The sequence below is a fragment of the Nyctereutes procyonoides genome, unplaced genomic scaffold (genome assembly GCF_905146905.1).
Source record: "Nyctereutes procyonoides isolate TBG_1078 unplaced genomic scaffold, NYPRO_anot_genome, whole genome shotgun sequence".
NCBI lineage: Eukaryota > Metazoa > Chordata > Mammalia > Carnivora > Canidae > Nyctereutes > Nyctereutes procyonoides.
This window is the reverse complement of record NW_026575125.1, coordinates 12,642,842-12,664,984: the sequence shown is the minus strand read 5'-3', so window position 1 is coordinate 12,664,984 and position 22,143 is coordinate 12,642,842.

Here is a 22,143-nt window from a genome sequence, read left to right as displayed (position 1 = left end):
CAGGAGATGTAGCTTACCTCCCTAATACATAGAAACAGACACAGAGAGACAAAAATGAGGAAAAAGGAATATGTCCCAAATGAAAGAATAGGACAAAACATAGCAAAAGAGCTAAACAAAACAGAGATAAGTAATATGCTTAATAGAGAATTTAAAGTAATGGTCAGGGTGTCCCTGGTGGCTCAGAGGTTTAGCAGTGCCTTCAGCCCAGGGCGTGATTCTAGAGACCCTGGATCGAGTCCCACATCGGGCTACCTGCATGGAGCCTGCTTCTCCCTCTGCCTCTCTCTCTCTCTCTCTCATGAATAATAAATAAAGTCTTTAAAAAATTTTTAAAAATAAAGTAATAGAAAGATACTCATTGGACTTGAGAAAAGAGTGGAGGACCTTGGCGAGACCCTCAACAAAGATAGAAAACAAAGAACAAAGAAGAGATAAGAACTCAATAACTAAAATTAAAAATACACTAGATGGAATAAATTGTAGACTGGAGAAAGCAGATGAATAGATCAGAGACCTGGAGGACAGAATAATGGAAGGCAATCAAGCTGAAGAGAATAGAGAAAAATAAAGAATAAAATATGAAATAGGGGGTACCTGAGTAGTGCAGTCTGTTAAGGTGTCCAACTCTTGGTTTCAGCTCAGGCTCATCGTCTCAGGGTCATGAGATTGAGCCCCGTGTTGGTCTCTGTGCTTGGCGCAGAGCCTGTTCGGGACTCTCTCTCCCTTTCCCTCCTCCCCACCCCCCTGTGCTTGCTCTTTCTACCAAAATAAATAGATAAATCTTTTTTTTTTTAAGTTTAAAAAATAAAATAGACTTAGGGAACTGAGTGACACCATGAAGCATAATAACATTCCCTTTATAGGGATCTCAAAAGGAGGAGAGAGAAAAGGGATCAGAAAACTTATTTGAAGAAATAATAGCTGAAAACTTACTGAATCTGGGGAAGGAAACAGAAATCCAGATCCAGGAGGCACAGAGAGACCCCATCAAAATCAACCCAAGGAGGTTCAAACCAAGGCACATAGTAATTAAAATGGCAGAGTAGTGATAGAGAAATTTGAAAGCAGCTAGAGAAAATAAAACAGTTGCAAATGGGGGAAACTTTGAAAGGCTATCAGCTGATTTTTTCAGCAGAAATTTTGCTGGCCAGAAGAGTGGCATGATATACTCAAAGTAGTGGAAGAAGGGGATCCCTGGGTGGCTCAGCGGTTTAGTGCCACCTTCAGCCCAGGGCCTGATCCTGGAGTCCCGGGATCGAGTCCCACGTCGGGCTCCTTGCATGGAGCTTGCTTCTCCCTCTGCCTGTGTCTCTGCATCTCTCTCTCTCTTTCGGTGTGTGTGTGTGTCTCTCATGAATAAATAAATAAGATCTAAAAAAAAAAAGTAGTGGAAGAAAAAAAAAAACCTGAATTAAGACTACTCTGGCAAGGCTATTATTTGGAATAGAAGGAGAGATGAAGAGTTTCCTAGACAAAAGTTAAATGGATTCATGACCACTAAACCAGCCCTATAAGAAATGTTAAAGGGGACTCTCTGAGTGGAAAGGAAAGACCATAATTAGAAGTAAAAAAAGTAGGAAGCACAAAAGCAGTAAAATTAAGTATATCTATAAAAGTCAGTCAAGGGATTAATGAAATAAAAGGATATAAAGTATGACAACATATACCTAAAACATGGGGAGGGGGAGGAGTAATGATTGGGTTCAACTTTAAGCAATCATCAACTTAATATAGACTGCTTTATGCATAAGATGTTATATACAAACCTAATGGTAACCACAAATCAAAAACCAGTAAGACTTATGCAAAAAATAAAGAGAGAGGAATCTAGGGGCAAGTGGGTGGCTTAGTCAGCTAGGTGGGTAGCTCAGTCAGTTAGGTGTCAGACTCTTGATTTCAGCTCAGGTCATAATCTCATGGTCTTGAGATCAATCCCCCTTGTTGGGATCCATATGGGGCATGGAGCCTGCTTAAGATCTCTCTCTCTCCCTCTCCCTCTCCCTCTGCCCCTGTACCCCCTGCTCATGCTCTCTCCCTCTCTCTCTCTCTCTCTCTCTCTCAAAATAAATTAAAACAAAAAGGATACAGAGTGGAATCCAAATATGTCACTACAGAAATCCAGCAGTGAGAAAAGAGAGCAAAAGAAGAAAGAACAGAAGAAAGACAAAAATAACCACAAAACAAGTTAAAAATGGCAATAAGTACATACCTATCAATAATTATGTTGAATATAAATGGATTAAATGCCCCAATCAAAAGACATGGGGTGATGGAATGGATGAAAAAAAGCAAGACCCATCTATATGCTGCCTACAAGAGACTGATTTCAGACCTAAAGACACATGCAGATTGAAAGTAAAGGATGGAAAAGCATTTATCCATGCAAAAGGAAATGAAAAATCTAGGGTAGCAATGCTAATATCAGGCAAAATAAGCTTTAAAAGGAGGACTGTAACAGGAGAAAAAAAGGACGCTGCATAATCATAAAGTGAACAATAAGAAGATACAACATTTGTAAATATTTATGCACCCAACACAGGAGTACCCAAATACATAAAGCAGTTAATAACAAACATAAAGGAAGTGATTGATAGTAATACAGTAATAGCAGGGGACTTTAATACCCCACTTATATCAATGGATAGATCATTCAAAAGAAAATAGCAAAGAAACAGTTGCTTTGAATGTTATCTTGGACCAGGTGGATTTAACAGATATATTCAGAACATTCTATCCTAAAACAGCAGAACACACCTTCTTTTCAAGTGCACGTGGAATATTCACCAGAATAGATCACAAATTAGGGCACAAAACAAGTCCTAATGAATTCAGAAAGATAGAAGTCATAACATACGTCTGTTCCAACCACAATACCAGGACACTAGAAATCAACCACAAGAAAAAAAATCTGGAAAGAAAACCATACATGGAGGCTAAATAATATGCTACTAAGCAATGAATGAGTCCACCAAGAAATCAAGAGGAAATCAGAAAATACATGGAGACAAATGTAAATGGAAACATGATGGTCCAAAATCTTTTGGATGCAGCAAAAGCTATTCTAAAGGGAAGTGTATAGCAATACACACCTACCTCTAGAAGCAAGAAAAATCTCAAAGAAATGAGAACATACAACTAAACATACAACTAAAGGGGTAGAAAAAAAGAACAAACAAACCCCCAAGCCAGTAGAAGGAAGGAAATAATAAGATTAAAACAGAAATAAATGAAATAGAAACTAAAAACCAATAGACTAGATCAGTAAAACCAGGAGCTCGTTCTTTGAAAAGATCAACAAAATTGATAAACCACTGCCAGATTTGAGAGAGCGAGAAAGAGAGGGGACTCAAATGAAATCAGGGGCACCTGGGTGGCTCAGTGGTTGAGCTTCTGCCTTGGCTTCAGTCATGGTCCTGGACACCCGGGATCGAGTCCTACGTTGGGCTCCCTGCATGGAGCCTGCTTCTCCCTCTGCCTGTGTCTCCACCTCTCTCTGTCTCCCATAAATAAATAAAATATTTTTAAAAAATAAAATCAGAAATGAAAGAAGAGAAATAGCAACCAATACCACAGAAATATGCAGGATTATAAGAGAATATCATAAAAGATTATATGCCAACAAACTAAACAATCTAGAAGAAATGGATAAATTTCTAGAAACATAACCTTCCAAAACTGAGTCAGCAAGAAATAGAAAATTTGAACAGACTGTTTACCAGAAGTGAGATTGAATCAATCATCAAAAAACTTCCAACAGGGCACCTGGGTGGATCAGTTGGTTAAGTGTCTTTCTTTTGCTTGGGTCATGATCCCGGGGTCCTGGGATCAAGTTCCACGTTGGGCTCCCTGCTCAGCAGGGAGTCTGCTTCTCCCTCTCTTCTATTCCTCCTCCCTGGTTCTGGTAGGTCTCTCTCAAATAAATAAAATCTAAAAAAAAAAAAAAACCCCTCCCAACAAACAAAAGTCCAGGACTAGAAGCTTCACAGGTAAATGCTACCAAAAAATTAGTGAAGAATTAATACCTATTCTTCTCAAATTATTCCAAAACACAGAGGAGGAAGGAAAGTTTCCAGATTCATTCCATGAGGTCAGCATTACCCTGATACCAATACCAGGTAAAGATACTACAAAAAAGGAGAATTACAGGTCAATATCGTTGATGAACATAGATGCAAAAATCCTCAACAATATATTACCAAACCAAATCCAATAATACATTTAAAAAAATCAATTCACCATGATCAAGTGGGATTTATTCCTGGGATGCAAAGGTGGTTCAGTATTTACAAATCAATCAACGTGATACATCACATTAATAAGAGAAAGGATAGAAACCGTATGATCATTTCAATAGATACAGAAAAAGCTTCTGACAAACTACAACATTTATTCATGATAAAAAACCCCAACAAAGTAGGTTTAAAGTGAAAATACCTAAACATAATAAGGGCCATATTTGATAAATCCACAGCTAACATCTTACACAATAGGAAAAAACTGAGAGCTTTTCTCCTAGAATCCAGAACAAGACAAGGTTGTCCACTCTCAACACATTTATTCAACACAGTACTGGAAGTTCTAGCCACAGCAATCAGACAAGTAAAAAAATAAGTAAATAAAAGGCATCCAAATTGGTAAGGAAGAAGTAATGCTTAGATTATTTGCAGATGACATGATACTATATATAGAAAACCCTAAAGACTCCACCAAAAATCTGCTAGAACTGATAAATGAATTCAGTAAGGTCACAGAATACAAAATAAATATATAGAAAATAAATATATAGAAATAAATATATAGAAATAAATATAGAAATATATTTATTAATTATTAATATATAGAAATCAACTGCATTTCTTTTTAAGTTTCAGAGGTAGGGTTTGTTTAGTGATTCATCAGTTGCATATAACACCCAGTGCTCATTCCATCAAGTACCCTCCTTAATGCCCATCACCCAGTTACCCATCCTCCCACTTCCCTCCCCTCCAGCAACCCTCAGTTTGTTTCCAATAGTTGTCTCTCTCTCTCCTTTTTTTTTTTTTTTAAAGATTTCACTCATTCATTCATGAGAGACACACACACAGAGAGAGGCAGAGACACAGGCAGAGAGAGAAGCAGGCTCCATGCAGGGAGCCCAACGTGGGACTCGATCCCCGGTGTCCAGGATCGGGCCCTGGGCTGAAGGTGGCACTAAACCACTGAGCCACCCAGGCTGCCCTAGTTGTGAGTCTCTTATGATTTGTCTCCCTCCCTGATTTCATCTTACTGTATTTTTCCTACCGATCCCCTATGATCCTGTTTTCTTCCTTGAATTCTACATGAGTGAAATCATATAATTGTTTTTCTCTGATTGATTTATTTTGCTTAGAATAATACCTTTTAGTTCCATACACATCGTTGCAAATGGTGCCATTGCATTTTTATACACTAACAAGTAAGTAGCCAAAAGAGAAATTAGGAATACAGTCCTATTTAAAATTGCATCAAAAATAATAAAGCAGGGCAGCCCGGGTGGCTTAGCGGTTTAGTGCCACCTTCCGCCAAGGGCCTGATCCTGGAGACTCGGGATCGAGTCCCATATCGGGCTCCCTGCATGGAGCCTGCTTCTCCCCCTGCCTGTGTCTCTGCCTCTCTCTCTCTCTCTGTCTCTCATGAATAAATAAATAAAATCTTTAAAAATAATAAAGCACCTAGGAATAAACTTAAGTAGTTAAAAAACCTATACTGTGAAAACTATAAAACGTTGCTGAAAGAAATTGAAACAACACAAACAAATGGAAAGATACTCCATGCTCATGCATTCGAAGAACCAATATTTTTTAAATGTCCACACTACCCAAATCAATCTACAGATTTAGTGAAATCCCTATCAAAATACCATAAGCATTTTCACAAAGCTAGAACAAATAATCCTAAAATTTGTTATGGAATCACAAAAGACCCTGAATAGCCAAAGCACTTTTTTTTTTTTTTCCAAAGCACTTTTGAAAGAGAAGAACAAAACTGGAGGTATCACAATCCCAGATTTCAAGATATACTACGGAGCTGTAGTCATTAAAACAGTATGGTACTGGCACAAAAATAGACACATATATCATCAAACAGAATAAACAGCTGAGAAACAAACCCATGATTACATGGTCAATTAATTTTCAACAAAGGAGGCAAGAATATGCAATGGGAAAAAGATTGTCTCTTCAGCAAATGGCATTTGGAAAATTGCACAGCTACATCTGAAAGAATGAAACTGGGCCATTTTCTTACACCATACACAAAGATAAGCTCAAAATGGATTAAGGACCTAAATGTGAGACCTGAAACCATAAAAATCCTAGAAGAGAGCACAGGTAGTAATTTCTCTGACATTGGCTGTACCAACATTTTTCTAGATATGTCCCCCCCAGGCAAGGGAAATAAAAGCAGAAATTGAGACTACATCAAGATAAAAAGCTTCTGAACAGCAAAGAAAATAATCAACAAAACTAAAAGACAATCTACTGAATAGGCAAAGATATTTGCAAATGACATATCTGATAAAGTGTTAGTATCCAAAATATAAGGAACTTATACAACTCAATACAAAAAACCTAAATAATTCAATTTAAAAATGGGCAGATGGGGATGCCTGGGTGGCTCAGCGATTGAATATCTGCCTTTGGCTCAGGGCATGATCCTGGAGTTCCAGGATCAAGTTCCATATTGGGCTCCCTGCAGGAAGCCTGCTTCTCCCTCTGCCTAATGTCTCTCCCTCTCCCTATGTGTCTCTCACGAATAAATAAATAAAATCTTTACATTAAAAAAATAAAAATAAAAATGAGTAGATGACATGAACAGGCATTTTTCCAAAGAAGACATATGGATGGTCAACAGACACATGAAAAGATGCTCAGCATCACTAATCATCAGGGAAATGCAAATCAACCCCACAATGAGATGTCAACTCACACCTGTCAGAATGGTTAAAATCACCAACAGAAGAACAAGTGTTTGTGAGGATGTAGAGAAAAAAGGAACTGTTGTGCACTGTGGAAAACAATATGAAGGTTCCTCAAAAAATTAAAAATAGAATAACCCTAAGATCTAGTAATTCCATTACTGGGTATTTACCCAAAGAATATGATAGCATCATTTTGTTCCCCTATGTTTATTGCCGCATTATTTATAATAGCCAATTTTGAAAGCAGCCCAAGTGTTCCATCAATAGATGAATAAAGAAGAGGTGTATATACATATATGTGTAATGGAATATTACTCAGCTATAAAAAAGAATAAAATCTTGTCATTTGCAAAACAACGTGGATGGAGCTAGAGAATATATTTCTTTTTTTTTAAAGATTTTATTTATTTATTGACACACAGAGAGAGGCAGAGACACAGGCAGAGGGAGAGGGAGAAGCAGGCTCCACGCAGGGAGCCCGATGTGGGACCCGATCCCGGGTCTCCAGGATCACACCCCAGGCTGCAGGCGGCGCCAAACCGCTGCGCCACCGGGGCTGCCCGAGAATATATTTCTAAGTGAAATAAGTTAGGGAAAGGCAAATACCATATGATTTCACTCATATGTAAAATTTAAGACACAGAATAAATGACCAAGTTAAAAAAGAGATAAACTGGAAAACTCGTAACTATAGAAACAAACTGGCGATTACTAGAGGGGAGGTGGGTGTGGGTGGAGGGATAAGTGAAATAGGTGAAGGGGATTAAAGGTACACTTATGGTGATGAGCACGGAATGTATAGAATTGTTGAATCACTATATTGTACACCTGAAACTAATATAACACTGTATGTTAACCACACTAGAATTAAAATTAAGAAAAAAAATCTTCCAAATCAGCCTAGCATTAGACAACCTCTTCCACAGTACATAATAGTGGGGTTAGAGGAGCACTGCAGGGATATGTGATGATCAGCCTGATGTTGCAAACAGTGATTGCGCTCATCTTCTCCTGGTCTGCTCTTGGCATCTCATGATCTTCAGCATATGAAGAATCTGGACTTATTTTATTTTTTAAGATATTATTTATTTGAGAGAGAGAGCATAAGCAGGGGTTGGGGGGGAGGGGCAGAGGAAGAGGGAGAAGCAGGCTGCCCGCTGAGCAGGGAACTTGATGCCAGGCTAGATCTCATGGTCCTGGGATCATGACCGCAGCCGAAGGTAGATGCTCAACCGACTGAGCCACCCAGGTGCCTCAAATCTGGACTATTTTAGATTTTTGGGTCTTCCACCATGTCCATAAGCAATAGATAAGTAGGAAAATACTCAGATGTACATAAATACTAAATTTTAAGTGGTTTAGAGGGGGAGAAAGTTCCTAGAAGTAATCACCAGGTGACTCTGTTCAACAGAAGAGGAAATGAATGGATAGTAGTCTTGTTTGGGACAAGATGGAACATCATGAACATGTTTTCTGGTTTTTTTCTAAAGATTTATTTATTTATTTTAGAGAGAGAGAGAGTGGGAGAGTGCACAAGCCGGGAGAGGGGCAGGAGGAGAGAGAGGAGAAGCAGATTCCCCACTGATTGGGGTGCCCGATGCGGGGCTTGATCTCAGAACTCTGAGATCATGACGTGAACTGAAAGCAAGAGTCGAATGCTTAACCGACTGAGCAACCCAGGCGCTCTATGTTTTCTGATTCTTGAATACTTGTATTTTTCAGAAGCCCAGGATACTTCCATAATCCTGTTGATGCTGGGCAAAGCTTTAGTTTTTTTCATCTTACCTGAAATCATCTAACTAACAAAGGTGGTCAGTATGAAGGATGGAATCACAACACACACTTTGAGTTGAATATTTTAAAATTAAATGGAATTTTGATTGGAATTACATTAAATGTATAAATTATTTTAGGATGTAGTGATATCTTTATAAAAATCTGTTATGAAAGCCAGTCCTATGGCATAATTCTATATATTTTAAGCTTGTCTTTATATGTTTTAGTAAGATTTTATAATTTTTATTGTACGGATTCTGCATATTAAATAAATGGCTATTTTGTGTTTTTGCTGCTCATGTGAGTGTGATCTCTTTTTCAAGCATTTTTTTGTGTGTGTGTACTTTGGGGAAGGAAAACTATTAATTTCTGTATACTTTTGTGTAACCAGTTTACTGAACTTTCTTTTCTCATCAATTTAAATAATACCTAGTGGATTTTATATGTGTATTGTTTTCTTCTTTTTCGATTTTTCATTTTTAGTGTATAGAAATGCAATTTATTTTTGAGTGTTGATATTGTAACCTGCAATTTGCTGAATTTATTAGTTCTAATGGCTTTCTTTGTGGAGTCTATGGGGTTTTCTATATTTAAGCTCATGCCGTCTGCAAACAGACAATTTTACTTACCCCTTTCCTATTTGGATGCCTTCTATTTCTTTTTGTTGCCTGATGGTTCTTGTAGGACTTTGAATACTGTGTCAGTATATGTGAAAAGAGTGGGTATCTTTGTCTTGTTCTTGATCTTACTTTTTTTTTTTAAAGATTTTATTTATTTATTCATGAGACACCCACAGAGCCAGAGACACAGGCAGAGGGAGAAGCAGGCTCCATGCAGGGAGCCTGACGCAGGACTCGATCCCAGGTCTCCAGGATCACACCCTGGGCCAGAGGCAGCGCTAAACCGCTGCGCCACCGGGGCTGCCCTTGTTCTTGATCTTAAAGGAAAAGCTTTCAGCTTTTCATCTTTGAGTATGATGTTAGCTGTGTGCTTGTCATACATGCCCTTATTATGTTGAGGTACATTCCTTCTATATCTAATTTTTGAGAATTTTTTTTATCAAGAAAGGATGTTGAATTTTGTCAAATGCTTATGTGCATCTAATGAGACAATCCTATTATTTTTTCCCTTCATTTTGTTAACGTGATATATCACATTTATTGATTTGTATATGTTAAACTATCCTTGCATCCAAGGAATAAATCCCACGTGATCATGGTATATGATCCTTTTAATGTACTGTTGAGTTTGGTTTGCTAATATTTTGTTGAGGGTTTCTGCATCTATGTTCATCAAAATATTGGCCTGTAGTTTTCCTTTATTGTAGTGTCACATGAGTTTCATTAAGAGAGATTCTGGAGGAGTCAGAGTGAGAGTCAGAGGCAATGTGATAATGGAAGCAGAGATAGGGTGATGCACTTTTAAGATGGAAGAAGAAGCCAGAAGCCAAGAAATACTGGCAGCCACTAGAAGTCTGGAAGAGGAATGAAAATGGGTTCTTCCCTGGAGACTCCAGAAGGAACCAGCCTTAGTAGGCCCCTTGACTTCAGTCTGGTGGAAACTAATTTTGGACTTCTTAGTTCCAGAAGTGAAAGAGAATAAGTTTTTTTTTTGTTTGTTTGTTTGTTTTTGTTTTTGAAAGAGAATAAGTTTGTATCGATTTTTCTTTTTTAAGATTTTATTTATTTATTCACAAGACACAGAGAGAGGCAGAAACATAGGTAGAGGGAGAAGCAGACTTCCTGCTGGGAGCCTGATGGGGAACTTGATCCCAGGACCTCGGGGTCATGACCTGAGCCAAAGGCAGATGCTCAACCACTGAGCCACCCAGGCACCCCAAGTTTGTATTGATTTAAGCCACCAAAATTGTGGTAATTTGTTACAACAGAAACAGAAAACTAATTTACTTGCTTGATCTCCTGCAGATTTTATCTCTTAAAAAAACTACTTGCATTCAAATTGTCCTCTCAATGTTTGCTTCTAGGAGAATATATGCTATGACACTCACCATCTTTGCTCTACTTTCCAACCCTTCTCACCACCCCATTCTAAGACATAATTGTCTTTTCTTGGACAGGTGTTGGAGTCTCTACCAGCAACTAACTATTGAAGTATTTTTTTTTGCAACTATTGAAATATTAACCCCACTACCAACACAGCCATATTTATTGATTTAACTATAGGTTATGCTTTCAGCATTTTCTTCACATGGTTTCCTTATTCATGTAGACCTGTAATATTTTATTTGCTACGATAGTGTGAAAGGAGACTCTTGTTTAAATGAAGTTAGAGGGGCAGCCTGGGTGGCTCAGCGGTTTAGCGCTGCCCTTGGCCCAGGGCCTGATCCTGGAGACCCTGGATCAAGTCCCACATCGGGCTCCCTGAATGGAGCCTGTTTCTCTCCCTCTGCCTGTCTCTCTCTCTCTCTCTCTCTCTCTCTGTCTTTCATGAATAAATAAATAAAATCTTTTAAAAAATAAAAATAAAAAATAAATGAAGTTAGATTGCTCTTGGAAGTTCAAAGTGATTTAACATTCATTAATTTCATTTGAACAAAACTCTTATTTTCTTAATAATTTTGAAGAATTTTAAAGCACTTATTCATCAAGTACATTTATTATACTGTATTTATGAAAGCAAGGAAGTGAACATCTACTGTATTTATTGGAGATTACTTACAGAGACAGAATCAATTATAGCTGGCTTAAGCAGAAAGGGAATATAAAGAGGCAATATCACCAAAAGGGCTGAAGAAAAAAACTATGAGCTGCATTGCCAGGGTTGACTTTCTTTCTTTTTTTTTTTTAAGATTTTATTTATTTATTCATGAGAGACACAGAGAGAGAGAGGCAGAGACATAGGCAGAGGGAGAAGCAGGCTCCACACAGGGAGCCTGATGCAGGACTCGATCCTGGGGCTCCAGGATCACGCCCTGGGCCAAAGGCAGGCTCTCAACTGCTGAGTTACCTGGGCGTCCCACCAGGGTTGACTTTCAAAACAATCCACAAAACCAGGTCTCCAAGGCCACTATTGCTCGTACCATAGTCTAAAAGGTGCTTTTTGAGTGAGCCTACTACTACTAAAGTGCTGACTTGGGAGCCACTGCCTGTGCTGTGATAGGGAAGCCACTTCTACTAAATTAGGAAACCACAGCCTCAGCTCCTGACATTGGAACCAGGCCACTTCAGCTATGATCTGCATCCACAAAATGAATTTCTCACACCTGGCCTCTCTTCCTACATAACTTGGTTCCAAATCTAAGTATTGGATGAGTGTGCATCTGTTATGTAGAATCTAAATCTCACCCATAATTTTAGTTGTGAGGAAGTCTGGAAAATAGAGCTTGTTGCTTTCAAGTCTGTAATCCAGGAAGGCACAGATGGGGACTGGTACAGAACTGAGCAAGGCAGTCCACAAAACCCACTACAACTATGTGCTAGCAACAATATTGGAATGATAAGAAGAAAAAATGTTCTCCTTGATGTTCCCAGAATAGGAAACTATATTAGCTCCGACAGCTCATTCTAGTTATTGAGATTAATACTCTATTATTACTATATTTTTATGTAGCAAAATTGATTCTTCTTTGCTTATGACAATGTTTCGGTAAACTCTCATGAGCCCATTTCAAAAACAGACTGACTCAGGTCCCACAGACTCCAACTTCCCTCTTTTATCTTACCATGTACCAACCATGGTGTTTTGGAGCCTAGGGGTGTTGGATCATAGTTGTTGACTGATGATCTTGAGCCTTCATTCCATGACCAAAGGGGAAAGTTCTTGAATTAATGTAGAAATTTGAATTAGATCCTGGGGCTAAAAATCTTGAATTATGCCACAATACAGTAATTTTTGTGGGCTGTTATTATGCTGTGATGTTTTGAGCATCCAGAATCCATGTTCAGGGGAAAGGATAAGCAGGTGGTATGATGTAAAAAGACTTCTTGGTGAAGTCCTGTTTTATTGAAGCTGAGAAACTTTGATGGAGGCTATATCACTATTTTTTCTTCTTTATCGTTTTGTACTTTGCTTTGGTAAGAGTTCTGGTTCTGTTGGATGCTATGGAGGGGAAAACTCAGCAACAACCACTGTTCACTTGGCAGAGTTGCTTTGCCTTTGCTCTCCATGGAAAACATTGGGAATAATTTAATTTTTTGATTAATTTAGTTTTGTGAAAATAGCATTTTAAAGGTAGATGGTTGGGGTACCTGGGTGGCTTAGTCAGTTAAGCATCTGACTCTTGATTTTGGCTCATGCCATGATCTCAGGGTTGTGAAATTGAGCCCCACATCGGGTCCCACACTGGGCATGGAGCCTACTTGAGATTCTCTCTCTCCCTCTGCCTCTCCCCACCTCCTCTCCCTCTCTAAAAAAAAATAAAGGTAGATAGTTGTTGGCTTTTAAATTTTACCCCCTGAATTTTCATGCATACATCTTCAAGGATTTTTGGATTGCAGCAAGAAACTAAAACATAACTTTAGGAAGATAGTTTATCCATCAGATGGTTTTGAAAATAAATGCTCAGTGAATGTGAATTGTGAAACTGGGCTCTTTGAAACAGTTCTAAGAGCAAAATGTTTCTTTTCAGAGCACATCATCAAAGTTTGTATATTGCAGTAATTTGAATAATGATAGGGAATCTTGGGAAACCAGCAGCAAAATATAAAATAACAAACATCTGGAAAGTTGGCACGCGTGACTTGGAAAGATACCGTGTGGAATGACAGGTGTGCAATGTAAATGCTAGGGGATCAGGTGGGAGTAGTTATTGTAGGTAGTAGGACTAGAGGCTGCAAAATGAGAGATTCAAGTTTCTTATTTATCTGTTCCCAAAACAGATGACCAGGAAACTAACCATTAATTTATGTGTGTATTGCATATTATATACATCTTTATAGGAATACTTGTATTTTTATTAAACAAATCCAACACTTGATATTCTTAATCCTGTATAGGACTCTTTCCCTTGGATCTATTTGGCCACAAATAAATTAATGAACATTTTAATGAAACTGATACTATTTCTCATCTAAAATGATTATATTAAAAAAAAACCTCTACCAAGGGCACGTGTGTGGCTCAGTCAGTTAAGTGTCTGCCTTTGGCTCAGGTCATGATCTCAGAGCCCTAGGATCAAGCCCCACATCAGAATCCCTGCTCAGCAGAGAGTCTGCTTCTCCCTCTCCCTCTGTTCCTTTCCCCTGCTCATGCTCTCTCTCTCTCTCTCTCTCTCTCTCTCTCTCTCTCTCATTCTCTCTCTCTCAAATAAATAATCTTAAAAAACAAAACAAAACAAAAAATCTCTACCATTGACTTCAAACCTTGCTATTAGTTACAAATTGTTCACATTTAAATCAACTTTCACTTCAGTTAAGCTTTTATTTGGTTTTCCCCTTAAAACAGCGTTTCTCAAAGTATGATCCCCAGAAGCAGCATCAGCATCACCTGGGGACTTGTTAGAAATGGAGACTCTTGGGCCTGACCACAGATATACAGAATCATAGGCTCTGGTGGTGGGAGAGGTTTGTGTTTAAACAAGCCCTCCAGGTGGTCCTTATGTGAGAACCAAGTGTGAGAACCACTACTAGTCTAGGGTCAGAGACATTAGAGAGAGTAGGCTATGGTCATACCGACCTAAACTTTTGACAAAATTGTATTTCTTCCCATTTCAGAGGGCAATCTTCTGTGCAGTTAATTTATACAGGAAGACAGTGCTACTGGAACTAAATGTTGCTAAGTTCATCTACTTTGATGATAGACAGGGAAAAGGATGAAGAGGCCATATTTGAAAACTTATGTTACTCATTAGCGACTCTAGCCAAAGATGATAAAAGGTGACCACTTGAAACAAAGAAAAATCTGGTTGGAGTTGGGAAGATGCCTAACCTAATCTAGAAGAAATAGATTTGTCACTTGACATTGATTTCTCTATAAAGAATGTCGGTAATATCTGGGTTTTGCACAGGACGCAGAGCAGAGTTGGACTTTCAGGAGCCCTTACATACATTATTCATGTCATGGTGGTGATCCCCAAACCAAAAGAGCTCAAGGTTGCTGCTGTCATCAAGGACTCAGTGGATCCTTCATCTTCTGAGGTCATTCTGGGAGGTCTGGCTTTGTGCATGCTGCTTCCCAGTTTAAACTTGGACTGAGAAGAATTTAAGCAGGTGGAAATTGTTCACTGTTATAGAAAGTCCAGAGGCAATCCCAGTGCCATCTCATTCTTCTGACATGCCCTAGCTGACTGTTAAATGAAAATTTGTTTTTTTTTCCTTTAGTTTATGGATGGATAGGTATTCATTGGGACTAAATTATGGTACCTAATGATGGAAAGGTATTATGGGTTAAATTGTGCTCCTCTAAAAGATAAGTTGAAGTCCTAACCCCCAGCATCTCAGAATGTGACCTTGTTTAGAAATAGGGTGATTGCAGACATAATCAGGAGTAGAATGGGCTCTTAAGCCACTTTTATTGGTTTCCTTATAAGAAAAGGAGAAGATAGAGCGGGGCGCCTGGGTGGCTCAGTCGGTTAAGTGTGTACCTTCCGCTTGAGTCATGATCTCAGGGTCCTGGGATCAAGTTCCATGTTAAGCTCCTTGCTCATCAGAGAGTCTGCTTCTCCCTCTCCCTCTGTGCCTCCCCTCCAACCCTGTTTCTGCTCTTTCTCACACTCTCAAATAAATAAATAAATAAAATCTTAAAAAAACAAAGACACAGAGACAGAAACACACAGGGAGAACCCCATAACACAACAGAGAGATTAGAGTGATGTATCTATAAGCCACGGAATGCTGAGGATTTCTGGCAACCACCAGAAGCTAAAAGAGGCAAGAAAGAATTCTTTCGTAGAGCCTTCAGAGGGAGCATGGCCCTACCAATATCTTGATTTCACAATTCTAGCCTCCAGAATTGTTAAAGAATGAATTTTTAAAAAAGATTTTATTTATTTATTCATGAGAGACAGAGAGAGAGAGAGAGAGAGAGAGAGAGAGAGAGAGGCAGAGACACAGGCAGAGGGAGGAGAAGCAGGCTCCACGCAGGGAGCCTGATGTGGGACTCGATCCCGGGTCTCCAGGATCAGGTCCTGAGCCAAAGGCAGATGCTCAACCGCTGAGCCACCCAGCGGTCCCTAAATTTCTGTTGTTTTAAGCCTCCTGGTTTATGGTACTTCATTACTGCAGCCCTTTGAAACTAATACAGAAGGCAAATGAGTGAGTTCAGCTCACCTCTGTATGTTTAAGAGAGCACATGTGAGTAAACAGAATACTCCAGAAATATTGGGGAATTTGGTAGTCTAGTTAACTGAATTTTCTGGTTTGAGCATTAACCAGCTTACTCAGTATTTAATTTTATCAACAGTGTTACATTTATTAATCTTCTGGGTTGTCAGTTGTAATTATAATGATAGAAGTATAACTAAAAAAGCCACATGACCAAATTACCTGTAAATTCTGTAATATTTCCATGTTCTTAAAGATTTTTTTTTCTTTTAATTAGAATGCGTGTGAGTGGGGAAGGGTCAGGGACAGGGACAGAGACACATAGACTTTGCACTGGGCTTGGAGCCCAACACAAGGCTTGATCTCATGACACTGAGGTCATGACCTGAGTCAAAATCAAGAGTCAGACCTTAACTGACTGAGCCACCCAGGCGCCCTTTCTATGTTCTAATACAGAAGTTTAAGGATTTGGAAAAATCTGCAGATCAAAGACTTACATTGAACTGAACCAAATCATAAGAGGTAGGAGACAGGGACGCCTGGGTGGCTTAGCGGTTAAGCGCCGCCTTCGCCCCGGGGCATGATCCTGGAGTCCCAGGATCATGTCCCACCTCAGGCTCCCTGCATGGAGCCTGCTTCTCCCTCTGCCTGTGTCTCTGCCTCTCTTGCTTTCTCTCTGTGTCTTTCATGAATAAATAAATAAATAAATCTTTAAAAAAAAAAGAGGTAGGAGACAATGTGATATAATGCAAACTAAAGCTATATTGCTTTTACTCTTTGATAATTCATAAAGCATTTTTAGATGTTACAAATATTAGATATAGCAAGTATATGCTCATTATCAAACTGGTTATGGTTGTTGAGTCTTGAGTCTTACAGATTAATTCAGTTTATTCATTTCTTTTTTTTTCCTTTTTCTTCTTTTGGTAGTCAAAACCAGTTCTAGATATTTGAACTTTGTCTATTCAGAACCTGACCAGTGAGGACACATTGCTATATGACATGAGAGTCCAGTGGCAAAGCTTTCGGATGAGACAATTCATGTGTCATGCTGTAAGAGAAGACAGCAGGGTGACCACAGTCATTGGCCCTAGAAGTGAGAACCTGTGTAATGATATATTCAGCGGCCTTGTGATTTCTCTCAGGCTCTCAGCATTTTGGACAATCCCACATTTGCTTTAAGGTTCTCAGAGGATTTCCAAAATCAGCAAGGTTCAAGTAAAGAAAAGATACTGTCTCTTTATGACAGCTAGGTAATGCATATAATATATGAATCATACAAGGCCTACCATATTTATTGTTTGGGGCATTTATTTGGCACAGCTAGAAAGATGGTCTCAATAGTTTCCTGAATGTGATAAAAATGCTGAACTGCAGGGGTGCCTGAGTGGGTTCAGTCAGTTAAGTATCTACCTTCGGCTCAGGTCATGATCCCAGTGTCTTGGGATGGAGTCCCACCTTGGGCTCCCTGCTCCTCGAAGAGTCTGCTTCTTCCTCTCCCTCTGCCTGCTGCTCCCCCTGCTTGTGTGCTCTCTGTCAAATAAACAAACAAACAAACAAATAAACGAGTAAATGAGTAAATAAATTCTTTTTTAAAAATGCTGAACTGTAGAGTCACTCCTTTTTTTATTCTTTAAAGATTTTATTTATTTATTTATTCATGACACACACACACACACACACACACACACACACACAGAGGGGGGGAGAGAGGCAGAGATACAGGCAGAGGGAGAAGTAGGCTCCATGCAGGGAGCCTGATGTGGGAATCAATCTCCAGACTCTGGGATCCCACCCTGAGCCAAAGGCAGACACTCAACCGCTGTGCCATCCAGGTGTCCCTGTAGAGTCACTCCTTAAGAAAGGATTTAATATGTGTCCAGTTTAGGCTACCTCTTGCTTTAAGCAAGCTTTGTGTTGATGGGCTGACCAAGAGCTATTATCTCATCAAACATCTCCTGAGAATAAGACCCAAGGAAAACAAAGACGAGTAACTCAGAGACTATTTACATAGGTAGGTGACATAAACAAGTATATGGATATTCTTAATATAAGGTAAAATATGAAAAAGGAGATTTTTTTTTTTTAGATTTTATTTATTCATGAGAGAGAGAGAGAGGCAGAGACACTGACAGAGGGAGAAGCAGGCTCCATGCAGGGAGCCTGACGTGGGACTCGATCCCGGGTCTCCAGGATTACGCCCCGGGCCAAAGGCAGGCGCCAAACCGCTGAGCCACCCAGGGATCCCCGAAAAAGGAGATTCTAAAGATGCAAAGATAAAGTGTTATGTTACTCCGGATTCACATGACTCCTTGAAGCATTGATGTTCTCAGCCATGATGGGAATGAATTTTGGGTACGTCTTCTTTTATTAGTGAAATCATTAAATAGTCAATTCATTAAAACAACTCAGGTTAAACAACCATTTTGACTGGTTTCTATTAACAAGATTTTAGCATTTTTGAGTGAAGAGACAGTTTATATTTTTTCCCATAAAGCAGGCATGAATAATAGATATTCAATAAACACTTGGTTATTTCATTCCTAATGTGAAACTGACACTAGAAGCTATGAATAATATGATTTTGAAAGCATGTGTATTTATTTTTTTGTTAATTTTTTTATGAGAAGGTGAGGTAAATTTGGTCATATCTATCAGACTTTACAGATGTATTTATTCTTTGCTCCAGTAATTCTACCTCTGGACATTGCCCCTATGGATACATCTGTACATGGTGGAAAGGCCATATGTATAAGGTTACTCACTACAGCATTGTTCACAGCCTAGTGTCTGCAATAGAGTCCTGTTTTATTGGAACACAGCCATGACCAATCATTTACATATGGTCTAAGGTTGTTTTTGTGCTACATGGGCAGAACTGAGTGGTTGCCACTGAGACTATGTTCGCAAAACCTAAAACAATTACTATCTGGCCTTAAAACAACATTTACCACCCCCCAGCTCTAAGTGATTCAATTTTAACAAAATCTTACATACGGTTGTGTAGCGCATGCACATACAAACACAAAATTGTTAAAATATGAAATAGTTAAAAAGAAAATCTAAACCACTAGCTTCACTCTTGAGAATGTACAGAGGAGATGGCATCCTCTTTTAGTTTGTAAATCTTTCCCCTTGAGAGAAAAGACAGAAGGCAAGGTTGCTTTATCATTATTTGACAAGGATTCTTTGGGTGTATACCGTGGGGATGGTGCTCCTGGGACTGCAGGGTACAGAGACAAATAAAGCATGATCTTTCTTCTTGAGGGCTCACAGTCTAGCAAGGGAGTCAGACATGTGAAATAATTATGACACAAAATGATGAGCACTGTGAGAAAGAAAATAAAAAAGTGCTATGGGAACAACAGCAGCAGCAGAAAATGTGTGAATCTACTCAAGGCCTTTTTTTTTTTTAAATCATGCACTATAACTGAAAGAGTATTCACAAAAGGAAGTCATGTTGAAATAAAAATTGCCAATGAGATAGGTTTTACTCTTTCTGAGCAAACAAAGCTGGTGGAAAGAACATTTGTCTAATTCAAAACCTAAACAAAATGTTTAGGCCCAAGAATATTACTGTATCTTGTCTTTTTTTGTGGGGGGGTTCTAAGTTTATGCAGCTAGATTTGTTTTCTGAATGCTGACCTATTTAAAGTTTTACAGTGGCTCATTTGGTGCTTCATGAAAATAAAATCTGCATCTTACTGTCATAGGCATTTTTCACAGAAGCAAAATTTGTTTTCCTTTTCGTTTACCATAGGTTTAGCAAATAATAGAAACGTAACTGTCTGTAAGTGTGTTTAAAAATGAAGAGAGTATTCATCCATGTGAATGGAGGGAGATAAAAAACCATCAGCTTCACTTCTAGCATGCTGAGTTTTCATTTTCTTTCTTTCTTTTTTTTTTAAGATTTTTATTTATTCATGAGAGGCACAGAGAGAGAGAGAGGCACAGAGACACAGGCAGAGGAAGAAGCAGGCTCCACGCAGGGAGCCCCACACGGGACTCGATCCCGGGACCCCAGGTTCACGCCCTGGACTGAAGGTGGCGCTAAACCGCTGAGCCACCAGGCTGCCCTCATTTTCTCATTTTCATTTTAAATTAGTTTGCACTATTTTTTTTGGAGGCTGTTATATTTGAGGTTTCTTTAGTATTCCTCAGATATGGAGCAAAATGCAAAGATGAATGACAGAATGGTTGATACATAAAGTAGAAAGTTTAGGTTAACATTACGTTTCCTTCATGGCCTCCTTTTGCTCCCACAGTCCAATTCTCTACCCTTCCTACTCTCCTTTATGGATAGAAAGGTTGACCTGCAAGGATTCCATGAATGTGCTTCATGTTTCCTGGCTTCTGGTTGAGTTCAACCAATGGGAAGCCCTGGCAGATTGCAGAAAGGGAAGGGAGTGAAGTTCAGGGTGTTTACTATCCTGCTTCGTCCCGTAGGATCATCATAAACCTCATCCCTTGGCAGAAGGAAGGACATGTAGCCAACTTCCCCAATTCTCACAGTCTACGGGCTCCAGTAACTGCCTTGCTCTTAGCACTTGTGTGCCTTGTTGTTACTAGCCTTGAGGTATTTCACCATTCCCAGTGATTTCCCCATTGCTTCCCACACTTTTGTCAATAGTTTCTTTATAAAACTCTCCTCAAATTAGCCCGGCTGACTGTGCCTTGCCAGGGAATTGAGGGATTCAGTATATTCCTGTAAGGTTGTTTTGCAAATCAAAATCTTAAATGCAGGGCAGCCCCAGTGGCTCAACGGTTTGGCGCCTGATCCTGGAGACCTGGGATCTGGTCCCATGTTGGGCTCCTTGCATGGAGCCTGCTTCTCCCTCTTTCTGTGTCTCTGCCTCTCTCTCTCTCTCTCTCTGTGTATCTCTCATTAATAAATAAATAAAATCTTTTTAAAAAAATCTTAAATGCATAGAGGAACTTAACATTAAAAGAACACCGAGATAGCTATTTTTATAAAGGGAAGAATTTTATAAATCTAAATAGGCATCGATTAATTTTTTTTAAATCTAGTTTATACATTAGGTTTATGGGGAAAGATGCTTTTTTCCATGCAGTTTTAATTCAGAATTTTCAGATACCATTCAGAATACATCTCATTCCTCTTTCTCAAGACAGTCCCCCAAATATTCGAAGATGTTGTCCCCCTGAGGTTCATCTTCATTGTGGTGAGCCATACCCCACTCAAGTCCAACAAATACTCCACATAGGACATAATTTTTTTTTATTATTTTATAAATTAATTTTTATTGGTGTTCAATTTACCAACATACAGAATAACACCCAGTGCTCATCCCGTCAAGTGTCCCCCTCAGTGCCCGTCACCCATTCACCCCCACCCCCCGCCCTCCTCCCCCTCCACCACCCCTAGTTCATTTCCCAGAGTTAGAAGTCTTTATGTTCTGTCTCCCTTTCTGATATTTCTCACACATTTCTTCTCCCTTCCCTTATATTCCCTTTCACTATTATTCATATTCCCCAAATGAATGAGAACATACACTGTTTGTCCTTCTCCGGTTACTGTGGCCAAGTTCAAAAAGGGTGTTGCCTGAGTTCTCCTCTGGGATTTTGATGGAATCTTGTCTCACATTTAGATCTTTCATCTATTTTGAGTTTATCTTTGTGTATGGTGCAAGAGAGTGGTCCAGTTTCATTCTTCTGCATGTGGATGTCCAATTTTCCCAGCACCATTTATTGAAGAGACTGTCTTTCTTCCAGTGGATCGTCTTTCCTCCTTTATCGTATATTAGTTGAGCATAAAGTTCAGGGTCCACTTCTGGGTTCTCTGTTCTGTTCCATTGATCTATGTGTCTGTTTTTGTGCCAGTACCACACTGTCTTGATGAACACAGCTTTGTAGTACAACCTGAAATCTGGCATTGTGATGCCCCCAGATATGGTTTTCTTTTTTTAAAATTCCCCTGGCTGTTTGGGGTCTTTTCTGATTCCACACAAATCTTAAAATAATTTGTTCTAAGTCTCTGAAGAAAGTCCATGGTATTTTGATAGGGATTGCATTATACGTGTAAATTGCCCTGGGTAACATTGACATTTTCACAATATTAATTCTGCCAATCCATGAGCATGGAATATTTTTCCATCTCTTTGTGTCTTCCTCAATTTCTTTCAGAAGTGTTCTGTAGTTTTTAGGGTATATTTTGAGAACCATTTGAATGGTAAATGGTTCTCCAAC